General features: G+C 45.4%; 1 protein-coding gene across 6 annotated transcripts in view; it reads left to right on the top strand.

Moving 5' to 3' along the window:
• The window catches only part of SEMA5B (semaphorin 5B), a 274,579-nt gene that overhangs the window by 85,354 nt on the left and 163,191 nt on the right, over nucleotides 1-26,034 (top strand). For all 6 annotated transcript variants that reach the window (XR_004777167.2, XM_035536719.2, XM_035536718.2 and 3 more), the window contains one exon: nucleotides 748-808. The gene's annotated coding sequence lies outside the window, so the exon portion shown is untranslated. The remainder of the gene's footprint in view (nucleotides 1-747; nucleotides 809-26,034) is intronic.

Here is a 26,034-nt window from a genome sequence, read left to right on the forward strand (position 1 = left end):
CCCTCAATGTTTCAAAGAGCAGGGATATTGCTCACAGCTAGCATGCTCGCTGTCTGCCCTGCCAGGCTTGCTGTGGGACCTGGGGCAAAACGTGTAGGCAGCATTCACACCTCTTCATCTGGCTGCAGCTCATGGATTGACTTGAATGGTTTAAATAGGTCTTTACTAATCTGGATCTCTGACTACATTGGTGAGTAGTTCTGCTGACAGAACGAAGCATTCAATAAGCTCAGGCAGGGGTGAGTGATAAGGCGAGGAGATGAGTGGTGGAGACAGTAATCTCCCCACGCAGAACGCTGCAGTGGGGAAGAAGGTGTGTGCTCACAGCCTGCATTTCTCACTGGTGCATTTTCCCCTTGGAAACTGGGACAAGAGGATTCCTTGGCTCTCCCGGGAGGATGAAGTGGTCAGTAGTGTGCAGGCAGGGCTGCACAGTTTGTAAGTTAGATTGAGTGTATTGAAATATTAATTGTTTTTACAAACATTTGCTGCTAGCAAATCTGTAGGTTCAGATTTTTGCAGAAAGCAAACATGAAGAAAGAGGATTGCAGCTGAAGCAAGTTTTGAAACAAACTTCAGATGAGCATTAAGGAAAATTTTTACGTTGCTCTGTGGTTAAATTTAAATAATATGTTTGTTACATTTTGTTTCTAAAATAATGTCAAAATTTGAAATTAAATTCTCTTCCCGATCAGAAGACATAATTAGAAATATCCATTGAAGACTTGTTTTCTGATGTTTCCACAGGTTACTAAGGATTTTCCCTGGTGCGTGACTTCGAATATGATACTTCAGTAATGCAGAGGCTGTAAGTATATAATATGATGTTTGCAACCCTTCTTTAACAGCTGTGTTTACACTGTATCTAGATCTTTGATAAACTTTGCTAGACTCTACCTTGCAATGAGCTTGCAAGGAAGTGGCTGGAAGAGGACATGGTTCTAAAATGGACAGTGCCATTTTAGACACTTTGCTTTATGAGCTTAATGTTGTCTTGTTCAAGAATTCCTGTAACGGTTATTTAATTTGCAGGAGGAAAGCCCAAGACATCTGTCTGTATTGCTGGAAATGCCACAAGTAGACAAAAATAAAAATACCATATTAGAGTAGATGAGCAGTGAATAAAATGCAATGATACGTTACCAAAAGCTGGCATGGAGTTGGTTCCCAGGCACAGAACAAAGGCCAAGAACCTTATTTTGCTTGTGATAGCACTAATTAAAAAGGCCTATTAGAAGCTGAATGAATGAAATAGAGGCTGCTGCCCTGATCATGTATTTGTTGGCCATCAGTCACCTGGTGTCAGAGTTGGGTGTCTGAGGAGTCTTATCACAGGGGGAAGCTTTTGTGCAATTCCTGGATTGAATTCCTGGATGTGTGAAAAAGATGCAATTTCTGTCTCTTCCTCAACTGTTCCCATATTGTCCTTGGGTGAATTAGTGAGCTGTGAATTTTGGTAGCGCTTTCCTGAATCCTGCATTGTTTTTCCTAATCAGTTCTCTCAGATCTGCTCAATCTTCATTTAATTCAGTCAGCTACTCAACATCCAAACCATTTGTAATAAAGAGAGTGCTAATTTTTCCTTTTATTTCAATTGTAGTTGATGGTTTTCGGCAGGTGTTATCATATAACTCAATCACCAGCCACTGGAATTTGTAATTTAATCAATAAAGGAGGCCGTTTTTCTCAAGTAGATCAAAAGAGAAAGAGCTCAAGGAAAATGCTCAGTAAAAGGAGAGTGAAGAACAAAACAAAGTGATAGGAACTGTGGTTTGCACTTAATAGCTTCACACCCTGGTGGCTATATCTGCCTGGCAAGCAGCAAGCAAAACAAATACCACTATTTTAGAACTAATGAGTGTAATGATTGTACCTATGCACTCATCTTGCAAAACCTAGAGGGAAAATCGTAGATGTAACTTACACTGCTAAGGCAAGTACCTTGAACCAACTCCACCGGGCTGAATGGTGTTAGCAGCTCTCTGCATGAGCATTAGTGTTTGCACGAGGAGCTTCTTGATATCAAGGGATACACCAGGAAATGAAACTCTGTGCTGTGCCAGATCCTCCAGCCTTTCTGTTCACATCCCTTTGTGTCATTGTGGTTGCTTGGGCAGAGGAGGGCATAGCTGTGGCAACAAGCCACTCTTGATGTACTCACTGAATGGCGCAGAGGTTTGAAGCACAGGGATCTACCTGGCCACAATAAAAGGTGGCTGTGGCTCTGTGTACCTGCTCTGTCTCCTCCCTCTGTCTTTGCTTCCACTGCTTCTGCTACCCCAAAGGAGCGGGTGGTACTGTCAGGATGAGGGGATGGATGTTCATTACCAGCAATGAGAGCTCTCTTGGTTTCACGACGAGGCCCATTTAAGAAGTGCAGTGTCCAGAAGAGTGTCTCTGCCAGTTCTGCTGCAGACCTGAATTTTCTCCCAAACAGGAAGGTTTATTTTGCTCAGCCTCTGGATGTGCCCTTTTCACACTGTCAAGAAGCTTTGCATGAGGCCTGGGAAAGCACCTGTGCTGGGTCACTGCTGGGAACCTGTCCTTGGCTCCTTGAGGAGCCAAGTTTCAGAGGGAGATTGCCTGGACGGGTCTCTAATATCAGGCCTCTGAAAAGTCGCCCATGGTTTTGCTGATAAATAGCTGCTAAGTATTATGGTCTCTGCTTGGCAAAGTCTGCAGAGCTGAAGATGAAACGTATCAAAATTATTCATCCGGAACATGTTAAGGTTTAAAATTACACTAAATCATTTGGTCCTTAAGGGACATAAAATGCTGATTTGTTTACGTCCCTCCCAAAGTTTCATTGCCAGCACTGTAGCCATGTTTACTGCAAAGGAAATGTTGAGTCAGCCATTGAAACATGCATCTTAGGGGATTTTAGAACATTTTTTATTTGAAGCAGACACATGAGTAAAGAAAGGCTTAAGAATACAACATTTGGGGGAATTTTTAACATGATGTGTGGCATTTCTCTCAAAGATTTTAGTACTTCCCTCGAGTGCTACTCTAGATTGAATAAACAGGTATTTAGAGAGTCTTCGGGTGCTTATTTTCAACACGGGTTGCCAAACTTTTCCTGTGGTAGGCACTTAATTTCATAAGACAATAAGGCAATCAACTGATGAAGTCTACAGTGAGTAATCTTTAAAAAGACCACCAGACGCTCTAAAGCAGAAGCTATTGCTTAATTGCAGTAAGAGATTTGTCTCAGGGTTTGTTAAGAGTTGAACATCATGAATTGAAGAATTCCTGGGCAAGTGTGGCAATGAAGGGGCTTGGTTCTCATTTCTCAGCAACTCAGCCTTGTTGCAGCCTGCTGAATTCAAGTCCTGCTCCTGTTCTCTGCAGCTGTAGCAGAAGGAAAAGTTTTGGACAAGAAGAGGGTGAAGTGTGCCAATCAGGCAGCTACAAAATTTATAAAACTGCAACTGGCCAACTTCTGACAAATTACACTCTCTGCCCTTGGAAACTATCAAAGAAACCTGATGTTGACTAATACGAGCAATATTGTAAATTATATTGGTCTATCCTTTTTCATAAGCCTATGTTTAAGTCTATTCCCCAACCTTTCAGCGGTGCCAAAAGATTACCAAACATGCACCATATGATTGCTTATGATTCCTCCTTCCTTCTGGTGCCCACCAAATAATGTCATCAAAGTCAGTGCAGCTCTGCCTGCTGTGTTTGGCCAAATATGAGAGCAGAATTTCTCCCACTGAGTGGCTTAATGTGCTGTATTTGAAGACTGACTTTTTGGAGCAACCAGACTTTGGCTGGCCAAAGCAATCAGTGTTTTGCCGACCCAGGCAGCCTAGGGAACCCAACTGTAAGAAGTGAAAAGCTTCTGATGAGGACTGAGGATGAAAGCTTTTCTCAGGATTGATTTGGCACTCAAGAGCTCAGTGCTTTGCTGAATTGGAGCATCCTCAGAAATGAGCCATGGCACACGCAGACTGCCCCTCTGTCCTTGCCACAACACGGACTTCCTTTTCACCTGAAAAAAAAAAAAAGAGAAAATAAGTAATACAACTTTCAGTGGTATTTTGCACAAATCTTTTCTGCAGAGCAGAATATTTGAGGGGTGGGAATCATGCATGTGCATAGTATATTCAAAATTGTTTACATATATAGTCTTTAATATTTTTCCCCAAATATCCCTTGCTTTTAAAGCGCTAAAACATTTTGAAATCCTTGGCTTGTTTTATTTCTGTCTTGTTCCCAGCACCAAACCACCCATTGCAGTGATTCCACACAGATGAGGCATTTGGAAAAAAAAAAGGATGATTAGGCGCTTTTAGCTCATCTCTTAAAGGACATTGAGTTTTGCTTCCCCTGTTTTTTGAATTCAACAGGGTGCAGAAGGATGGGGTGTCATTTAGCTATTAAAGATTTTTGTTTTCCCGATCATTGTGAAGTAGCATCATTACCACAGGCAAATTACCATGCCTCACTGTGCTGTGTCCATGGCACATTAGAGGCCCTTTCCCGTTGGTAAAGCTGGGTCTATTCTTCTGTAAAACGAGGGGCCCATTGGCAGTTCTTTGGCAAGTTAGACAGAGGGACTATTTAATGAGAAGGAGAGTGGTCTAATAAGGGGGAAGAAATTGAACGTGACAAGTGCAGGGAGAGATAGCAGGAGGCTGATTTATAAATCACTGCGTAATTGGGCCAAAACAGTGATCGGTTTTCACAGGGGTGGGGAAAAAGGAGGCTGCAGTTTTGGGGTAAATGAGCAACGTGATTTTTCCAAAGTGCATTTTAGAAAAGTCAAGCGCTCCGTTCCATTTCTCTTCTGCGCAGTAAGTGCCGTGCTTTCAAACTAATGGAAACTGGTTTGCATTGCTTAATTTTCTTCTTCGAAATGCTGTATTGGTTTTTGGTGCAGGAATTGGACTTCTGCTTGAATATGTCTGGATTTTACAAATAGGTTTTAGTTTAATAAGATGAAACCAATTAACCAGAAAAGTCATTGCCCGTGGATTTTACAAGTGCATAAAAATATATTGCTTTTTCTTGAAACATTTCATCACCCTTTTAAATGTTCCCCTTTCTTCCCTTTGCCACTGGTGGCAAAGCACTGGGCTGAACTTATCCCCTCGTGCCTTTTCCTGAAGACGTCGGTCTCTGGCCCCAGCCATGCCTGTGTGGCGAGGGGGGCTGTGTGTGTGCACATGCATCTGTTTATTTCTGTCTCACTTTGCCCCTGCTGCCGTTCGGTGCAGTTCACTTGTGGCCTGAGGAAAAACAGAGCACGCAAGCTATAAAAAGGTGTTCTTAAAAGGTTGCTTAAAGTGGCACAGGACCCAAGGGCTAATGAGCAATCTCTCAAAACCAGGTGTTAATGCAACCGCTGAAGCTGGTGGAGCAGCAGAGGTGCTGAGGAAGGCGATAGCACCTGGGTGTTATCCCACTGCATCCCTGGGAGAGGAAACATCTCCTGAAACCCCCCAGTGGCCCCTCATCGTGCTGGCTTTGCCTTGTGAGTGAGGGTGGGGACAGGGGCACGCCGTCCCATGACGGCGCGGAGGTCTGTGGAAATGAGGTCTGGTCTCTGCCTGCCTTTGTCTGAGCGGTATTGCTCGTTTAATTACCTCTCAGGATGTTTTACCTCCGTCCTAAGTAACTGAATTGGAGGGAATTTGGCATGAGGCCCCCCCAGCCTCCTGTACCCCTCCATTTGCATCAACTCTGCCTTGGGAGCACTGGGTGACCACAGGACACGGGCGCACACGGAGGAGTTACAGGTTTTCTCTTTCCATTACCTCACCCTCCCCGTTGCCTCCCAGCCTTGCCTTCTGCTGAAATTGCAAAGGATATTAACTTCTGTGAGCTCGCGGGGTGTAACCAGGCCGGCAGCGCCTGGGGATGACATGGTTTTCCCTGCTCCTGTTGGCACTGTGTAAGTGGAGGCATGAAGGGTCTGCTTTAGCCCCTCATAACTTTGCTAGTTTGCTTTAGTTACCAGACCATACAGTGACTAAAGCGTGGCACTTTGGGGTAAAAAAGGGTGTCTGTCCATGTGGCGTATGACACATACAGTTAGCTCTTGCAAACAGGCATCTCCGCTCACACAAGCTTTGCCCAATCCTTCAAGAAAACATCTGTATCATCTGGAAGAACAACAAACACTCATTTTCGGTAATGTGAGCGGCTTTAATTCTCGTCTCCCGCAAGCAGTGGGAGCAGCCTTCAGGGCAGTGCCCTTTTTGCATCCCCGCTTGCATTTAGCAGCGGTTCTCACATTTTAAAAATAAGCGTGGGCACTTTACCAGCAGCCTGACATCGTTATTAATGCTGTGTGTATTTACCGTATAACTGACGGTCGAGCTGAAGGAAATGATTAAGTGGACGATTTTAAAGGAGATACCCCTTCCAGTGGAGTGTGAACTTGCACACAGACCAAACAGTTGCTTCAAGCCCCTCTGGATTTGTGAGAATCTCTTGATCAGCCACACCGAGCTGGGAGTGATGCTCCCCTTTCCAAAAACCCAGACAGCCCAGCACCTCCTTCCAGGAGCTGCTGTGGGAGCAGCATCTGCTGGGCTACGTCCAAGCTCTTCCACCCTGATTTCATTCTCACTTTTTCGGCCTTTGTTGAATCCCTAGGCCGTCCCTCATATTAAAATGACCTTATTCTTTCATTTAAACCTCCTCCCGTCCAAACAAGTGGTACCGACACCAAATAACTGCTTCGTGGTATCCAGTTCTGTCCTGCATTTGTTTTAAAGCTTCCCAGGAACCCTTGGCTACTTCGCGCAAACTGTTAACTTGAGGGCAATAATTTTGTCTGGGTTTTGTCACAGAAATTCAATTAAGGAGGATTATGAACACAGTTGTAGGCCTGTTTCATTTACAGTTGCAAATGAAACCCAGGCCACACACTGATCGTTTATATAGGAACGGAGATGCTGTGTAGCTTGGAGTGGCTGGAGTCAGAGTTACCTGCACGTTCCTTTGTGCAGCTTCACTTATTGCAGAGCGGAGGGGAGGGAGGCTTGCAAAATGAATAAAGAAGTGACAGAAAGGCGGGGAAGAAATCACCAAGGGGAAGGCTGCCCCCGCTGCGTTTCCCTAGGAGGCATGCTTCCCATCTACACATAATAAACTCCATGGGGAATTTCTCCCTCCTTAGAAATCATATCCCGAAGGGTAAGAGGGAGTAGTCCTTTATTTATTTATTTATGGCTAACAAAGAGCAATATTCCGTTCTCCTGGCCTTGGTTTGGCTCCAAGTCCCAGAGCCACTGGGGGCAAGGCATACGGTTTCACTTTTTTCAGTTATATCTGGGTCATGCGAGCCAAGATTTTTATACTTTTTTTTAGCTTTTTGAGTTTTTCTGCAAGCAGCTGAATTCCCCAGGTGGGAAAAGGGAGAGGAGCTGGGAGGGAGGAGAGGACATTTACTAGATTGGAGCCTGGCTGCTGGTGGAAGCGGCATGTTTGTGGGTAATGAAAAAGAAGGGATTTTGATTATTTTGTGGGATGCCTTTTTTAGTTATGAAGGGCAAAACAAAGGCACAACATCTTTTGATGTCCTCTGATGAAATGTCGGTATTTGTAAAGGAGCAATATATCTGAGCTTTGCCTTGTAACAGGAAACTTGGGAATTGCTTTGCACCGCTCAGGAGATGGGTGAAGGGCACGGCACATGGTCATCTCCTCCTTACACGGGCTTCATCCCACAGCTTTGGGTTCTGCCCTCTAACCCTCTGGCAGGACCCCCCCGATTTCCCTGGGGTGCTATGCCTGAAGACGCTGCGGATGTGGCCTCCTGTACGAAGAGGGCTCAGCTCTTAGCTGCTACGTTTTATTCGGAAGGAGTTATCACCACTTCGCAGGCGGGGAAAAGAAGTGCCCGAGGGTGGAAACGCAGCCCCAGCTGAGTCAAGAACAGGAGCAGCCAAGTCGCGGTTCCCCACCCTGACTACCCGAGCTCCCGTTATCCCCTGCTAGTGAGCACCGGAGTGCCTGCCAAGCGGCCGTGCATCGCGCCTTTGATTAAAGCTCTCCTCAAGTACACTCTATTTAACAACTCCTTTTCCTCTCGTTTCTTGCTTTCTTCCTGATCCTGCAATTCCAGGAAGGGTTTTACTGTCCTTACTGTGGTTTCAACTATGTGCCCAAGAGGCTTACTGGATTCTTCCCCAGATCAGGGGAAATAAGCTCTTTTGTTTCTAGCTTTAGATCAGATACTGTTTCCATCCACACACCTCTCTCTATACAGCCTGTTGAAGTCTGAAAGAGAAGCAGGCAGCTTATTAACTCTCAAAATCTTCAGCAAAATTCACTGGAGGTGGTGCAGTGAAGTGTGAATAACATCTACCTTTGCTCCAAAGCCAGGGCAGTTCATCCCAAGGCGAGGGGCTGGTAGAGCTCGTTGTACGTCTCAGCTGTTCGGTGTCAGACCAAACTGGTGCGAGCTGGTGCTGAGAGATCCGGCTTCATCAGCACCGCATTCGTCCTGGCAACACCTGGACGAAAAAAAGGAGAGGCCTCGTATAAAGGATGATCTGCAAGTCTCTTACCTGTGTGGGAACCTCTGCTGAGGGAGTTAGGATGATTTAATTCGGTGCCTGCAGCAGCCCTCAGTCCAGCTGGACGTGACTTTGGAGCAGGTATCACAACCAGACGGATTTGAGGTTCAATAGCCTTGCAAAAGTCAGTCTGTTCACACTGCCACACAGACACTAGGGAAGAAAAAGGACAAGGATCAGAATTTTGCATAACTATAAGATTATTTTTTTACTGCTGAGCTGGACGATCTATCGTAACGCAGTTTTATTGTGTAGCCAGTGAGGGGCCTTATCTGAGGGGCGTTCACACAGGCGACAGGAGCCGACCTTTGGCAGTGCTGCTCTCAGCCCGCTGACGTACCAAGTGCCTCGCTGCCTAGCCTAGCCCAGCTTGCAGGTGAATAAAGTAGGGTGAGATGAATCTCAGCCTACGTGTCAATCACATGTTTTATATTTGGTAAAGCATATAAAAATAGTCCTTCCTTAGCATCTTTCAATCTGTAGGTAGTAGAGCTAGATCCTTAGCCAGCATAAATGAGCCGAACTTGAGTGCTGAAGAGCCGATTTTGATGGAATAACTTCTGCTTTGCTCCAGTTCAAGGGGAATCGAATCTCTGTGGAGTTCTTGGGGGTTTGTTCCAATAGTACCCCTAAACCTCGTACCAAAACCCCAGCCAAGGGACAGAAAGAGAGGCTGTGTCAGGTAGGCATGATGTGATATGATGCCTCCTGTTTTGCATAAATTGATTTAGATTCATGACATCTGGCAGCATTGCCCTCTCAAAGTGTAGTGGAGAAATAATCCATTCAAATCTGCTCTGATGGAGAGTGAAATGTTGTTCATGAGCCTAGTTTAAAAATCGTATCTGAGGCTTTCCCTCCCGTGGCTGCTGACTGCTTTAGCACAAACAATGCACACACGCAGTAGCCATTTCGGCAGTTTCCCTGGAACTTGCTGTACATTTTTAATTAATTCCTTTTTTTTTTTTTAAATTGAAACAAGCTTTGTTTTGTTTACACAGAAGAAAAAATGTGTAGCTGAATCATAAAGCCAGATAAAGTATAGTAAGCATGTGTTGGACCGAGGTCCTTTTCAGACAAATAATGACTTTATCTGCTTATAATGGAAGAATTGAAAGAGATGTGGGAAAGAAAGACTGAAACACACTCGGGAGCTTGTATTTCAGTAATGACGAGGAGGTTGACCGTTAATATGGGAATTAATAACCCTCCAAAGCCACCTCATTTGAGCAGCTGCTGTAGGAACTGGCAGTGCAGAATGCACACACTAATTCTCTTTCAGATCAGCTAAAATTAAATGTTTGTTACAGCTTTATGTACGTTCGCTCTCAGCAGGAGCCGTTTTCCTTCCCTTCAGGCAAGCTCAGAAGAGGAAGAACATTTAACAGCCTCGATCCACCCAGTCTGCGTGCCATATGTATGTGCCGCTGAGCCACGCCGGGCTTGTCAGTGCTGACTGTCCCTGAAAGGTGGAATCAGGGTGGTTGCTAGCAGTTGGTGTCATTACAGGCGCTGGAGCAAATATGCTAATGTTGATCAGAAGGGGAAGGTTGGAAATTGTAAGTAAACAGGGAAGATCCATCGTGCATTTTCACAGATGATAAAAGGCTGACGGTGGCAGTCTGCTTATCAAATAACGACTTACTGAAATAGTCTGTCTTCTCATTAAATTGTTTGCTTTTTATGTTTTCATTTTATTTCATCTGAAGGTGTCTGTTGTGGCTTTTTTGTTGTTGTTGTTTTTGTTTTTTTTTCTTCCCAAACCTGCTATTACTGCCATGGCAAACTGGCTAATTTAGATCATTTCTTCTGTTAATGCTTAAAAGCCGCGCGGAGTGCGGTGTTCTGCTGGCTGATGGAGGGGGACCTCAGCACAAAGCCAACCCCCGTCGTGAAATCTGAGCTTCCTGGAAAATAAATTATAAAATCAATGTAATAATTACAAGTTTGTTCCTTGCAAGATGATACTGCTCGTGGAAGTGTGACTACACATTTCCTTTAGCATAAGCCTGGTGCCGTCAGCTATGCGCAGAGAACGGGGTAGGGTCGATCATTTCTAATCACCAGAGAGAAATAAAATGCAGAAACAAAAATGTTGCTAGCATGATATGACATCGCTGTGCTGAAGGGACCATTCCTTTCATGGCTCAGCGAGGCACCGTGTTCTGTGTTTTTGTTCCCAGGGGAACAAGCTGCTGCTTTCCTCCTCTTCTGAAAAAGTTGGGAAGACAAGAAGCAAAATATTAATAATTGAAAATGCAAGTTGCAGTAATGCCATTTGCATAAGGAATTTGTCTTGACCCATGGAGAATATCCACTGCTAGCTGGAGAACAGATCACCAGAGGAACTGTGGGAGCCTGATGGATCCAGAAGGCTACCTGGCATTAAGCATATTTCTTAAATGAATCTTAATGTGGCTCCCTGGGCTGGTGTTCTCTGTTTGTAGCTTGCCCTTTTTCCTGGTGGGCCTGAGATGCTCTCGAGAGGCTTGGCTCCTCCAGCAGTAACTAGACTTTAGCATGGAGGGAGAGCTTTTTATCACAGGACGCAGGGACAAATCCTTCCTCCTGCAGCATTTGCTTTCAGGTTTAGCAGTCCCAGTGACCTTCACTGAGAAAGTCCTTCCCCAAATGCAGTTTAAAAGTAAGCTGCACAGAGTTCACCCATCTGCTGCAGCAGGGGTCGAGTTGGCTCTACTGAGATTTTAGCTTACAGTTTCAGAAATTATGGTGTTTTTTTGTTTGTTTGTTTTTGGGGGGGTTGTTTGTTAAGCCAGATGCTTATGCTGCAGAACCATACTTCCTTGCTGTTTTGAATGCTGGTGGTACTGAAATATTACTCATAAAGTGCACACACTGTTACGATTCCTGACTTTAACTCTTAGCATATTTATAGGCCTCATTTCCATTTTTTGTGGTCTCATTAACAGAACAGCAATAATAAATTGAAATGTTAATGGGGGATCATTTCACCAACAGCAGAAGGTATTAGCGAACTTGGTAAGATATTTGAAAGGAAAATAACTTTTCAGTAGTGTAATTTTTTTAACCATAGCCCCTGATTGTCTCCTTCCAAACATGTGTAATTGTGGCAGTTTTGACATTATTAAAGTCATTTCATGTGGGCTTTTTAAAGATCAGCTTCCTGGATGTCTTGCACAGTAGATGGACCGTCGGCAGGAAATCCAGTAGGGGCAGCCGTTCTCAAAGTAGAACCGTGAGCAGACTTAGCTGCAGTCACGAAGGTAGCGATAGAAACCCAGCAAGAACCTTACGTCCATGTGAGTTAATAACCTTCGTTAACACAGCGCGAAAGAGTGGTCCTCCTTATAGGAAGTGGGCCACTCACATCCTGTTACGAAGTGCTCGGAGACAATGTTCAGGTATGATCTCGTGTAGGAGTTAAATTCCACAACAGACAAGGAATTGTACCTTACAGGCACAGATTTGTGGAGGGACTCTGAGAAGTCTCTTAACTGCCCGGTATCTCACTTTTCCCACTGGTAAATTGGAGTACTGTTATTTAATGTAATGTAGGAGGGTTTTCAGGCTTGCTCAGGTAATAGCCATGAAGAGTTTAGTGTCTTCTGAGGGGGAAATGTGGCACTGTCCATGGCCTTTCCCAGCGCTATGCCTTGTTGTAGACCTGTGTTGGAGTTATTTACAGCTATAAGGACATTGCTATGTACATGTTTAAAAGCTGAAAGCTAAAATTTGTAACAACAACAACAAAAATTGCTGAAAATTTGCATTCTATCCCCTTGTTCAAGTCTTTTGCTGCTTAAATCTAGAGGGTTTGTTACCAGTGGGTTTTCATCTCTCTGAGAACATCCACGAAGCCTTTATAGATTTTGCTTACCTAGAAAGACAGTAGAAGCTTAGAAGTGTGTTGGCAACTTTTTGCCCGCCCCTCTCTCCCTTTTTGTTAAACAAAGGTTTAAAGGTACTAGAGTGGGTTAAGAATTATGTTTGAACTGGTTGTTTCCCATGAGAGAAGAGAGACTGGCATTTAAACGTGTCATTCAAGCTAATCATAATCAGGAGCCTACTGACCTAGAAACTTCATGTACTCTTGTGAGTACAAGTATGTGCAGTTCTTTGAGAAAATGGAAAAACTGTAATTTTCAAAGGAGAGGCAGGATTGGTCTACTTCTCTCTTCCTTTGTAGATGTCATTCATTAGAAAATGACTTCTGTGCAGTCATTGTCTTGCTTCCACGCAGAGAAACTGCACAAGCATGAGCCCACTGAGCAAAGCACAGGATAAGCAAGTACCTATGGAAGTAAGAAGAAAAATGTCAGTGCAGGGACACTTGAAGCAGTCAAAAAAATAGGAAAAAAAGAGTATATCTGATCTTATTAGTAAATACTCAGAAAACTAACTTTCTAGTATTTTATATATATATATATATTTTTTTCTTGACTAGGGCTTGATCCAAAACTTAACAAAACGAGTGGGAGACTTTCCACTGACGAGCCAGAGTTTCGGGCAGGGACACCTGGTCTCTGTCTCACGGCAACACACTGCTAAGTGCCTCGGGCAGATAAAGATATTTTCAACAGCCAAGGCACTGGCAAAGCAAATTTAATCTGCTCTGGCAGTAATGACTCTTCCACAGGAAGAGGGGTAAACAGTTGCTTTGAGCAATATGACGTGGATATGGATGTGGGTATCACACAAGCACGTGGCAAGGGGTTATGTGTAGAGTAAGGTGACATTTTTATACAGACAAGTGGTCTATATGCTTATTCCAATTTGCTGTGTCGTCTTTTAAGGGTCTCACTCTTCAGCTTAAGTTCTATTAGATTTAATTTCCCCCGTTTTTATGTCATTTAAAGCTCTGTGCGTGCAGATTCGGTTCAGGGATGGAGGTGGAGCACAGCTGGTGGAGTGGGGGAGCAGGGAGGGAGCAGATCTTTCTAAAGCAGCTAAACTTGAAGCCAAAAAAGATACTGCATTTATAATGTTCCCATTCTTCTCAATACTTAACAAGAAAAATGATTGTGTGTGTGTGACGTGAATATTCAGCACAGAGCTTTGGTAGCTGACCGCTCTCTTTTCACAGCCATCCAACCGCACACACATTCCTGGGGGATTACCTCACTGCCAGGCTCCTCGAAGTGTGGGATACGCCGAAGCCGACCAACTGCTAAGCTCCCTTCTGCTCGCTGTGGTGCTGATTTTAGGCAATGACCTTTTAAAGCACAAATCTAAGCCTTCATCTACCCCCAAAATGATTTTTATTTCATCCGCTAGCTAAATGGAAGAGATGCTGGGAGTGGAAACAGGGTAGAGTCAGTAGGTTACGTGTAGAAATTCCTCTCCAAGCTTTCCACTCTTTGGCTCTAAACACTCAACAACTTTCCAGCCAGGGAATGTTTGTCCCTTCCTTCTCTCTCTCTCTCTTTTTTTTTGTGTCCTTCCCTTGTTTTGCATATTCTGACACACTGTTTACTTCAGTCTGCGGCTCCCACTGCTTTGTCTGCTCTCTCTCCATCCCACAATTACACAAATAAATCACTGAGGAAAATTTGCATTTGATGGGAATTTTTAGGTGATATTAAGTTTTATGGGCAGATTATAGTGTATGCAAGTTGGCTTAATTAAAATGAATTTTCATTTGTGACACAGAAGTCTTATTCAGTGCAAGGCTTTTCTTTTCTTTCATCTTTTTTGCTGTGAAACATGCCAGTGGATTTGAAAATGAGAAGATGACAGGTATCAGAAAGCATCATCTCCCTTGTATCAAAATACCTGCTTATGCCAAGCAGAGCAGATCAGCATCATCACAACCCGAACGGTTAATTTATTCCAGGAATTTTTGAAGAGTGGGACCGAATGCCAGGCGGCCAGAGCCCAAGGCCCACGTGTGTTGCAGCTCCATCTAGCTCGCTCTGTCGGTAACTTGTCTCCCTCTGGATGAGAGATGAAGTTTGGCAAAAGAATTTGGATCAGGTGGAAGTTGATGAAAAGCTTGTCCAGTGTTTCCATGCCCTGAAATGCTATAGCAATTGAAAGTGGCTTCCTTCCCCTTACAGCCTTGCTGGATTTGCCTTTGGTGAGTGCAGGGTTTCTCTTGCTACTTGCTGCCCATCCTGGGAGGGGCAGACCCACAGCACTGGTGTGTGGGGGGCTCGGTAGGAGTTCTGCCTTCTTGGCTATTGCTCTGAAGCAAGAATGGCAAGTTACAGTTTGAGATTGCCACACTGATAAATACAAAATAATGATAATAAAGCTGGTGCCTCTCCCCAACGTGTATGAGGCACCGATGAAAGTGCTAGTTTCAATTTATTTATTTTCAGGCTGAAGATTTCCACACTTGCACAGCTCCCTTCGCTGCCGTTCTCCATGCAAAGGGCCCGTGTGCCCCTGAGACTGATACCGCATCTGCTCCTCTGCAAAGACAAAGATAAACTGGTTCATGGTGCGTTGTTATTTCGCTTGCTCTTCAGCATCAGAACAAGCAATAAGAATGCATTTAAGATGTTAATGAAATTAATGAAAGCCAGATCTCGAAAACAGCTGAGATTGTTGACTGTCTCAGGCAGATTTGTACTTCATTTTAATTACAGATGAGCCAGTACCAAAACCCTGATTAGAATTGCTCCATATTTTGGATCCACATCTCTCAGCTTTGCAGTTTGGACTGGTTTCCAGTGTTTAATTTTCCTCCTGTTTTATTTTTCCTCCTGGTTTTACTCCAGGTGTTTTCATGTTTTCATTTTGTCTCAGAGAAAGACTGGCCTCAGAGAAGGACAGGCGACCTGCTGCCTCAAGTCCCGCCGGGACTTCAGAGGCATAGTTTGGTAGCAGGATGTGCTGATACATGCTGGGGGGATGAGGACTAGATTTTGCTTTGATAAACATTTCGGTGACGTCTATGCAGGCGGGTTGCTGCGCCTACTGGCGTTCTGGCAGCTCAGTAAAATAATATGAAAGTCCCCCAGAGGTTAAATGGCAAACATCTTTCTCTCTGGCCTGAAATGGCCGGGGTTCTTGACCAGTCCCCCAGCTGCAAATCTGATTTATGGTTTGTTACCATGCCTTCGCCTGTAACGCTAGAAGATCCCACCGGCGGTGCCGTGTTCTCAGCATGCACCTGTATCAATTTCATCTCAAAATTTATACTTTGATTAAAAAGGAAAGCCTCTTGGAGACAGTGTATTAATAATGAACAAATTCCTTTTTATATCTCCTGGATATACAGGAACCCCGAGCCTCCCCCTGGGGAGAGACGATGATCTGAACAGTCCAGTTAGAAACCTCAGAGGCAGGCAGCACCCGGGAAAGGCTGGCTTATAGTCTGTGTTCTTTCATTGCTGTACTCGAGTCCCAGGAACAGCGTTACTTTGGGCCATAGATATCATGCTCCGCACTTTTAGGGTATGTTGAGAAAAGCACCTGATCACAATGGCTTTAAAAACAGTGATAAAAGAGGGAGAGGAAAAAAATAATTTACATTAAATGCTACAGTGCTTCATTTACACAATATAATAAAAAGCAAATTTTGTGATTCAAGTAATGATTGCAGGTTATTAAACTAAGCCTTAAAGACTTTATAAATGAAAGGCTTTTAATAAGTGATGAACATGGGTGGTGATTTGCACGAAAATAGAGAGAATCTTTATTAGTTTGACACATTTGTTCTCTACCCACCCACTTCCCTGCTACTTTACTTGGTCCCTGGATCGCTCTCACAAAAATGTGAGACAAAGCTTTAGCTGGGAGACTACACGGGAAAGCATCACCTTCGGTTACTGCCAGGGCCTTGAGAATATGGCATTTTGGGGAGGTTCCTGCTGGTCAGAGCAGGGGTTGCGGGGTGGCTAACGCAGGTGGGACTCAGCTCCTGGAGCCAAATCCCGTCACCAGATGGTTCCCGTTTCCGTGTGCGAGAGGTCTCCTGCAAGAAGGAGCAGAGGGCTCACCGAGACGTGGCGTTGCTCTCCCCGGACAGCCGTTCGGTTAGAAAATGGGCATCGGGGCTGCCGGGCAGAGCCGAGCTCTGCTTCCTGAGGGCCTGGCTGAGAGCACGTCGCCATCGGCGGCTGCCTCCTCACTGCCTTGGAGGATCTGGCCCGGGCGGTGCAGGAGCAAGCACCTCTGATGGTCATTTCACCGCTTGTGCATCTTGCCAGGGTTTACTTCTGGCTGTCCTCGGGCTGTGACGCCGAGCAGGGACTTGTGATCCGGTGGGGAGGTGGCAGAGCAGGGGCTGCTGTGCTGCTAGGCCCGAGCGGGCACCCAACCTTCACCCCTTAGGCCAGTAAGGGTGGCTGAGCTCTACCTCTTCGACTTGCCGCTTCCTTTGAGTGGAATGCTCTGCTCTATTTTTGCCTAAATTATTTAAGACTGATGAGGTTTCCAGCCTAGAGGTGGCTGCGTTTCAGTGATGGATGAGTTGATTCTTGTACAGATATAGTAGTCAAGGCACTTTTAAGCATCTTCGTCGTGAAAGGCACAATATAAATGTGAAATATTATTTTGTGCCATGCAGCTGCTCAAGTCTGAAATACGCATTATGTCTCGGTAATACAGACAGTACTTAAGACTGTTAAATTAAACTATTAAAGCCTATAGAAAAAACAGAGACGACAGAGTGCAAATTAAATCTGAATTATCATTAACTTGCTGTGCCAGTAGTTTTCAAACACATTCATACTGACCTGGAAGAGAGCAGGGGGAGTGGAACGACATTCCCACCTCCTAATTGGAGTCATTATCTGGTCTTGCTTACCACGCTGCCCACAACAAGGGCACTGCAGGGACAGCAGTGACACAGGTCGGGCAGAAAGGTGCCCGTGGACCACAAGGGGTGCGTAGGGGTGTCGTCGATGTCCTGCCACCTTTCTGATTCAGAGCCAGGACGTGGCCAGGCAGTCACTTTGCCAGATAGATAGTTTTTAAAGGCGACAAATGACTGCGGGCTCTTTTCTGTGCAGCTGTGCTTGTGAGAAATGCTGGCGTCCCAGGGACGTGCTGCTGCTACCTGCCCTCATCTCTCCACGCTGGCATCCTGGCTTCTTTGGGGGGACTCGTGGTGACATGAGGGTATGTTCTCAGATGCTTTGTCTGGTTCAATTTATATCTAGTTGCAAGTGATGAAATTCTCACAGCTTCCTCTGGAAGTTCATCCCTGCCCCAGTCTCTAATAAACACTGCACGCTGCATTTTTAAATTAAGAGTTTGCCTTTGTTTTCCTCATTTCATTTCTCACGATGGTATCTCCGTGTACCTCTAAAAAATCCCTTTCCATCCTTAATCTTTACAAACGCTTGCAGGCATGTGGGTATCTGTTTGTTGTGAGTCGGGCTCATGCCAATCCGTCAGTTTGCATTTTAGAACATTTTTTGACAGCAGAAAGTGATTAATTTTCAAAGCAGACACAACCTTTTATCTGCAGAAAAGGAAACAAACTTTCCCCCTCTCCTTCGCTGATTGAATCTGGAAATGAATGAATGATACCCGACTCAAATGTGTTTCTAAAATAGTTTTCATTAAATATAATCGGTCACTGCTGATCATCAAAAGTGTCTTGAAGATTGGCCTATATATGTGTGCGGTACTAAAGTCAGAATGAGCTCAGTGATCGATATTCATCCAACATCTTAATCTGCTCAACAGTATTAAATGGATTTTCCTAACGTCCCTGCAAAGCAGGGAAATAATGTAACTCTTGAGTAGAAATATTAAAGCCGGAGGATAAATGTGATGTCCAAAGCAATGCCAAGCAGCTCCTGACTTGTATCTCTGTACCTGTCGTCCTGCTGTTTGTCATCATCAACCGATGCAGTTACAGCTGGGGAAAACTCCCAAGTACGGGCAAGAAAACTGTGCTGTGGAAAAATTGGAGGAAACATCTCAGTCTGCCTTCCCCTCCGTGTGCTTAGGTAGTCCCAGATCTGCCAGCTGCTGGTCACCAGTGCCCGCACCAGGACTAAACCTGAGTGTATGCGCAGATCTAGTTCTGACGATAGCTTGTGGGTTTTGTGTCGGTTCTGTATTTGCTTTGTCAGCTGTTTGGGCTCCTCTGCAGAGGACAGGAACAGATCTCTGTCCTTAAGTCCATCCCTTGCTATACTTCTAAGATATGTTTCCTGCTTTGGTGAGGGGCTAAATCTTGGTCCGTGAGAAACTAAACTCAGACCTGCAAGTCACTTTACATACTGTTGCACTATAAAAATCACATACAGTTAGCTCACTAATGGCTACAGGTCCGTGTTCCTCCCCAGACTTGCCGCAGAACGTCTTTTGGACTTCCCTGCTGTAAAACTGGAGGGTAACTACCGGTGGTAAGTAGTTAGTTAGTTAATTGAGTTACTTAAGGCAAGGCCTGCTGCTCACCATTTGTCTGTGGCTGGGACTTCTGGAGAGATTTGAATGAAAGACCGAGAAGAATCTGAATCATCCAGTCATGCAAATTAAACTATTTCAGTAATATGAGGGCTACTTTTCCTGATCCATAGTAATTGATGAGGCTCATTATATGTTAATATCACTTCTTTTTTTTTTAATCTTACATGTAATTTGCTATAGTGTTGCGGTGTGAAGGTATAATTAAGATTCAGATGGCAATTTCATTCTAGACTGCTCTCTACCGTTGCTTAAATAAAAATTAGCACTTAGGATGATATTTTCTCTAAAGGCAGAAAAAAATATTCTTTCTGATACTTCAGATATAAATCCATTCACCCGTAACCAAATTTTCTAATTGTGAAAAATCACAAAACACTACCTCTTACCATCAAGCATTGCCCTGTGCCCCTTCTGAAAGTGCAGCATCCAGGGTTCAGTTCCCAGATGCACAAAACCTGAGACTCTCGTGGTTGCGGCTGTGACCAGCAATCATTTCTTCCACCCCTACGTTAAGGTTTGTTATCAGTGTGCGTGGTGCTGATGCCTACAGGAGCCAGCCACTCCAAGGTCTGCACGACCAACCTGCTGGTGCTCACTGCCTCGCGTGAACCCACAGGAAATTTCACTGCAATTTTGCCAGGCTTATTATACACGCACAGGGTTCATCTGAGGCTTACGGTGGGCAAAAAAGACAGGCAGTGAGGGCAGGGAAGGCACGTGTGGGTCTGTCTGGGTGCTCGTGTGATCGCTTTGTGCTGGTGCTCCCTTTCTGACCGCTCTGCAGGCTCTGGTGCTACGTGGGACGTGACGACTGCCTCCCAGCTGACTACACACATTAGCGTACGGCGGGGATGTAACTCGCCGTTGACAGGAAAGCTTTGGAACATCATAGCATATGAAAAGAGCAAAATGAAATGTTTCTGTAATATAATGCGAGGACAGACAAATGTGGGTGTACATGAAAACATTCAGGCGAGTCTGCTGACATGGGCGGGAGGAGGGGAAGAAGGGAGTTGCTGTGTTTCTGTAAAGCAAATAAAAGAGTCACCGCTCAGGTGGTAGCAATTTCTGAAGCAGAAGGCAAAATCTCATCTTTTTTTTTTTTTTTTGTAGCAATCTCTTTTTGAAGCAATCGTTTTGTCGCTGTTTCATTTAGGCTGACATCAGGTGCTTTATGAGCTGCATTTCAAAGGTTTTCTCTGCCGGCTGCTTGAAGAGAGCCGGGACCGGCGCGTGGAGCACCGTGCCCTGTATGGTTTGAGCTGCAGGGGCCCGGCAGCGGCGTTGCTCCCTGCGAGGCCCCGTTGCCCTGGGACCCACGTCACCAGGAGCAGAGGGAGAGGTAGAATTGGGCCCTTTCTTCCCTTGCACAAGGACCAAGAGCAGTGGTGGGGCTCAGCCTGAGCTGCGCCCAGCTTCTGGCCAAGCTGTGGCAAGGTGATGGAGCAGGGACACACGAGAGGAAGGAAGAGGTGGGAGTTTGAGTACTTGTGTAGGAGACGAGAGCTTCTTCATCATCCTGCTCTGCAGCGGGGAGCTCTGCGTAAAATCACGGAGCATCTGTGTGGCTCAGTTTCCCCTCCTGTAATTTGGAGGAGATCTTTCCCAAAGCCACTGTGAAAATGATTACATTGCAGCGATGTTGTGCTGAGGGACCATAGGAGTGCCTCAGAGAGACAGCCTTCTGTCTGGCAGATGCTTTAAAGACGGAAAAAGAAATGCAAAGATTTGGCTTCGCTTCGCACCATGTGGAAACGCAGGATGTGTCTTTCAGAAAGGAATTCATCGCCGCGTTGTAGTTTTGAAGGACTGCAAGTGGTGTGGCTCAGACTCTCCCCCGGCGTAACTGCATCTCGTGTGCCGTACGTGATAGCGGGAGGTTTGTGTCGCCTGTCCACGTAGGTAGCAGAGGTGGGAGTGTGCTGTCTCCGCGCCATGTGCTGCACTGTAATGCACGTTTTGGAACCGGGCCTGTTTTTAATGTATTGTACCTTCTCCTCAACGGCTTCCTGTCTAATTCTGTGCGCTAACCCCAAAATGAGCAACCCTCACAGCAGCTGTCAGGGAATTTTTGTAAGTTCTCGACAAAGACCCTCCGAGGAATTTCCTTATTAACCAGCCGAGCTATCAAAAGCACCTTTTCCTGCCAAAAAGGGCAAAAAGCACAGAGATATGAATACATGTTTAGCGAAATCCCGTTGTACTGTAACAAGACCAGGCCCTGGCAGGAAACCTCGCGCTGGTGCCTGCTGCAACGAGAGTCAAAATAATACTCAGCAGTCTGGAGCATGAAACCTTTCTCATCTTCGCTTTGGCCCTTTCCAGGCACGCCGGTACCTGGGGCGTTGCTGGTGGGTACTGCTGCCCCTAGAGCTGAGCTGGGCTGGGGGGGGTTGTAGGGCATCTTGGCAGCCCTTCTTGGACAAACGCTAATTTGGGAGGTTGGGGAGTGTTGTTTCAGCCTTCGGTGCATTTCAGTCTTGGTCTTGGGGAGAGAAAATACCAAACTCCCTTGTAAGATAACAGGTAAGGCTTATCACAAGGTGCGTCTCTAACTTTTGGTCACAGAGTAGACCAGAGCAGGACTTTTTGGCCTGGAAAAGAGATGGACTAAGTGGGCACGTGGTGGAGGTTCAGCAGGCAGGATGCAGGCGAGGACGGAGGAAAGAAGAGGAAGGATTTGGCTCCAGTGAACACATCAAGTCAGTGTTTTGCTTGCTGTGTTGTGTTACAGCTAATCTAAAGGAGCGTTGCTTAGATGATTGCTGTTGGAGGGAAAACGTGTGAGAAGACTTGAGCCGGGGGGGATGGTGGAAGAATTGGCCTAGAAAAGTGCTGGGACAAGGCGTGAGAGAAGCAGAAAGAGGCAGAACTCGCCTTCTTGAGAAGAAGGGAGCAAAATGATCTGATTTGGATCAGAGGATGGCATTAAGGAGAAATACTGGGTCTGAGTGGCAGATGAACTGATCACATGAATTAAGACTATTCATTTCAGTGGTAACATGAAAATGTGCTATCTGCTTTTATTCCATCTCAGCCTGATTTTGGCCATTTTTATTCCGAGTCACTGCCGGAGGGTGTCCTTTAATGCGGCCCTCTTGTACAGAATTCAGGAGCAGGGCTCTTTTCCGGATCTGAGTCTTTCCATTATGTTATTTCTCTCCTAGGAGAGTGAAATTGATTCCCAATAAGGCAGCTGGTTGATTTTTCAGATTCTAGCACTTGCCTATTTGTTTGGTCTTTTGGTTTTCCATTTAACAGGTTGCTCTCCCTGGCCCGCCTGTAAATGACTTCCACCTGGTCTGCGGGGACGGACAGCAGCTCCCCGGCCGGGCTGTTGCCCACTGCACCCCTTCTCCAAGGCTTCCCACCGCGTGGCCGGATACAAAAGCTAATGAAAAGCATCGTGTCTCCCTTCCCTTCTGCAGATTTGATTTTTATTCACTTTGTCCCTGTCTGTCAGGACCGGATGAGTGGAAAAGGAAGGGGAGTCGCTGGAACTCTGACCCGAGTCCACTCTGCTTCACTCTCCCTTATCCCCCTGAGTAAATCGAGCGCTTTTTTCATACCGCTGCATTTTCCTTATGCATTTTTTTTTCCACCCATCGTAGGCTTTTGTTCTTGTTGCCTCGACTCCTTTTGGCGCTGGGAGATCTACAGCCTTGAGGCATTTCCTATTTTAGTGAGGATGTTTGGCAGTATTAAAGATCAAAGCACAATCTAGGCCAACAGCGCAACGCGTACCTTGATATTTCTTGTTTATTCCTGATTAATGTTCACACACTCGAGCCAGCCCATTCCAAGCTAGAACATTTTTTTCTCTGTCTCTGACCATTGCAAACTCTTCCTTTTATGTAGAGGGGAAAATGTGTTTTCCTCCTGCTTTTTCGAGGCACTCGGTAGCAATCCAGAGGCTGGGCTTGGAAGCTGGCTGATAACTTTGCTCGTAACACACAGGGCTGAACAAGACAAAGTCTATTCCCCAGAGCTGCTTTGGTTGTGCAGCACTAGGCATTTGTTTGTGAATGATGCAAATTCTGCGCAGATGAAAAAGTGAGCGTGGCTGCATCTGGTATCCATTGCGATTTTTAAATACTTTTCTGAAGATAACTTTTGTTCAGCAGGAAGCCAGTTATTTGGCACACCGTGTCCTTCTTGTGGGTAGTATGTCCCTACAGGACTCCAGGAGGCTACTGGCAAAACAATTAAGGGTGCATATTTTAAGCAGTGTTTTCGAGAGAGAGTTGCAACTCTCCTTACGTGTTAGGAGAATAGGAGCTGCCATGCCAGGTGAGAATGGCAATCCTTCCTCTCCGATGTGCTGCCAGTGATGGTATTCGATGCTGGATGCTTTAGGGAAGAGGCAAGAAACCACGACGTGGCACAAAGGAGCTTCCTCTTACACCCATCGGAGCAGGCTGCTGCCCTGAAGCGTGACGAGGTAGCTGAGACAGTGACACGTCGCTCGTGGCTGATGTCAGAAGTGAGTTGTCAGTGCTGCAGAACAGGGCAGAGCTGGAAGCAAAGGCAGCTGGTGTGGTGTGGTGTGCCTTGGCCAAGTGTGGTGCCAGGGAAGGTCAGGGTGAGTTGAAGTGGGACGGTGGAAAATCTCAATTTTCGTTACGTTTAGCACATACAAGCCATACAGCCTAGTCCTTGCCTTTAATTGCATAAATTAAATAAATGATTTGTGCAAGCCCATAGGCAGATATTACAATAATGCATGTCGTAATTTGCTTAGCATAAAATAACGCTTTGCTCTTGAGTTCTTACGGTCTATCATGAAGCAGCACAGACTTGTGAGCCTCTGAGCTACCATAGAACCAGAATGAAAAATAGGTGCAGTTTTTCCTCATTACTTAACTAAGCTGATTCTGCTTTCAGCTTTGCTGTTTTCCTCCATAAGAGTGGCTGGGATTCTGCTCTTTTTCCCCATATACTTGAGCCAGCAGGGCGATCGCTCAGTTTGATCTCCTAACAATGTGGGAGACTGGGGCCGTTCGACTTCCTGTAATTTCATGACCTACCACCTACCGAACGGAGAAGTAACACCGAAATGCTGCAGGCTTCAATATGTAGGATGTCAGCATCGGTCTGGAATATCCTGCCTGGAGAGCGTCAGGCGCGAGCACTGCCAACCCTGACATCACCCACCCAGGGAGGCTGCGCCGTGTCAGTTGTTCTGGCAGGTGGTTCCTGGAGAACAAAGAGAGATTAAATATCCCCAAGAATTTTATTCTGCTGCAGAAAACATTAGTAAAAAGAACTTTTGTAGAGGGTTGGTGCGTTACTTGCTGGCTGGCTGGGTAATGACGGGGCGCCGGGTTCCTGGCCGGGTTTGTCAGGGCGGGAGGCAGAGACGTGGCACAGTGGGGAGGGGGGAGGCTCTCGTGCTGAGACGAGGGCTCTTGCTGGAGAAAGGCCTGTGCATGATGCAGGGGCACGGCAGCTTTAGCTGTGGTTCCATGGACACATCCATTTTCCTCCAGCACTGTGGTGTGGCAGCGAATTTCACACCGCTGCCGCAGGCACAAGGAGGACGTCGCTGCCCAGGCAGGTTCGTGGGCGCCGCGATTCCACCTCTTGCTCTCTGCAGAAAGTAATCAGCTTGACTTGGGGGTTGCTTTTCTTCTGTTGTGCTTCAAAGCTTCAGCACATCTCCTGTGTGCAGATATAAAACACTCCCCTGTAGTAAACTGTTAATGCTTGTTGCCCTCTACATTGGACTCTGTGTTCTGGCTTTCCAGGAACTTTGCTGTTTGGGGGATCTGTGTTAGTAAAGCTGCAGCAATGCAGACGACAACTTGTGCTGAATTGCCTGAGACTGAGTAGTAAATCTGGTGACTAACCTGTACTGATGTCTGTGCTGTCCCAGCTCGGCTGCTTTCCTTTCTGGATGTTGCTGGATGCTTTTGTCTAAACTGTGCTGCAAACACTCATAGCTGGATTAGAGTCTGTGGTGGTGGTAGTACCCATCCTTTGCAACCTGTTTTGGGTGCAAAATGATTCTTGAAAATATAAAAAAAGCAGCTTTCAAAATGGAAGGAAAAAGAATAGAACAGAGAAAGAAGAAAAGGAAATGAAAAGAATGTACCCAGATCAGCTGCATGCACAGTTTTTCACCTCTCTCAGAAGAGAATGGTAAATCTTCCTTCCTCTGCAATTCCAAGCTGATGACTTGCTCTGGGATCTCTGATTTACCTGAATATCCTCTCTTATGCTGAAATCAGTCTTTTAATGCTGCTTATGCACTCTACTTGCAGTTGAAAATCCGATGCCATTTTAACATTTCATCTACTGTCTTTAGTCCATTGAACAGAAATAATGGGAAGAAGATAGAGTGATAAAGAAAAACACCAGTGGGAAGTAGAATGAAAACTGATTGATGAGACATAATAGAGTTAAGCAACAGATGTTGAGCACCACTAACTGACTGTCTTATTATATTCTTCCAAAGGCTCATCTCCCCCGACCCTCACAGGCCGAGCGCTTCGGGTGTGTGTACTGCAAGTCAATGCAAATCGGAGGCAAAACATTTGCCCATAGATTTACAAGGAGCTTTGCAGTCAGACAGTGGTGGCATGAATGCCAGCCTGATCTGATCTATTAGTGCGGTTGCGTCTAACCTCCCTAGCCTTTTAAACAGGGAAAAACAGCAGCTCTAAGTGGCTGTGAGGTTTCAATTACATTTACGCCCTAGAGGGACACAGCGGTGACCTGGTGCTGATGGATTTATGAGTATGTTATCTGACAGAAAGGCGGGCTTAAAAACAATTGGTGCAACACATGCTTAGTTATTACATTAAACTACTTCCCTTGGCTTGGACGTCTCTATTTTTCTCCCCTACGCAGGCTCAGGTAGTCCAGGGGATTCCTACCATTGATATGAAGATTATTTTCTCATAGTTGTTGCAGAAATCTAAATCACAACTAAAGTAATTTGAGACATTAAAAAAACCAACACACCAACATTTGAATCATCAGCGTGTTGAGAAGCCTTTTACTTCAGATGCTTTCTTAAAAGCTGAGAGGATTATTTTCTCCGACTAGTCTGTGCAGGAGGATTTCAAAAAGGAAGAGTTAGGTTTTTATGAACACTCTTACATTTAAATCCTTAGAATAGACATGTTTCATTGATATA

Source organism: Cygnus atratus, chromosome 6 (assembly GCF_013377495.2).
Source record: "Cygnus atratus isolate AKBS03 ecotype Queensland, Australia chromosome 6, CAtr_DNAZoo_HiC_assembly, whole genome shotgun sequence".
NCBI lineage: Eukaryota > Metazoa > Chordata > Aves > Anseriformes > Anatidae > Cygnus > Cygnus atratus.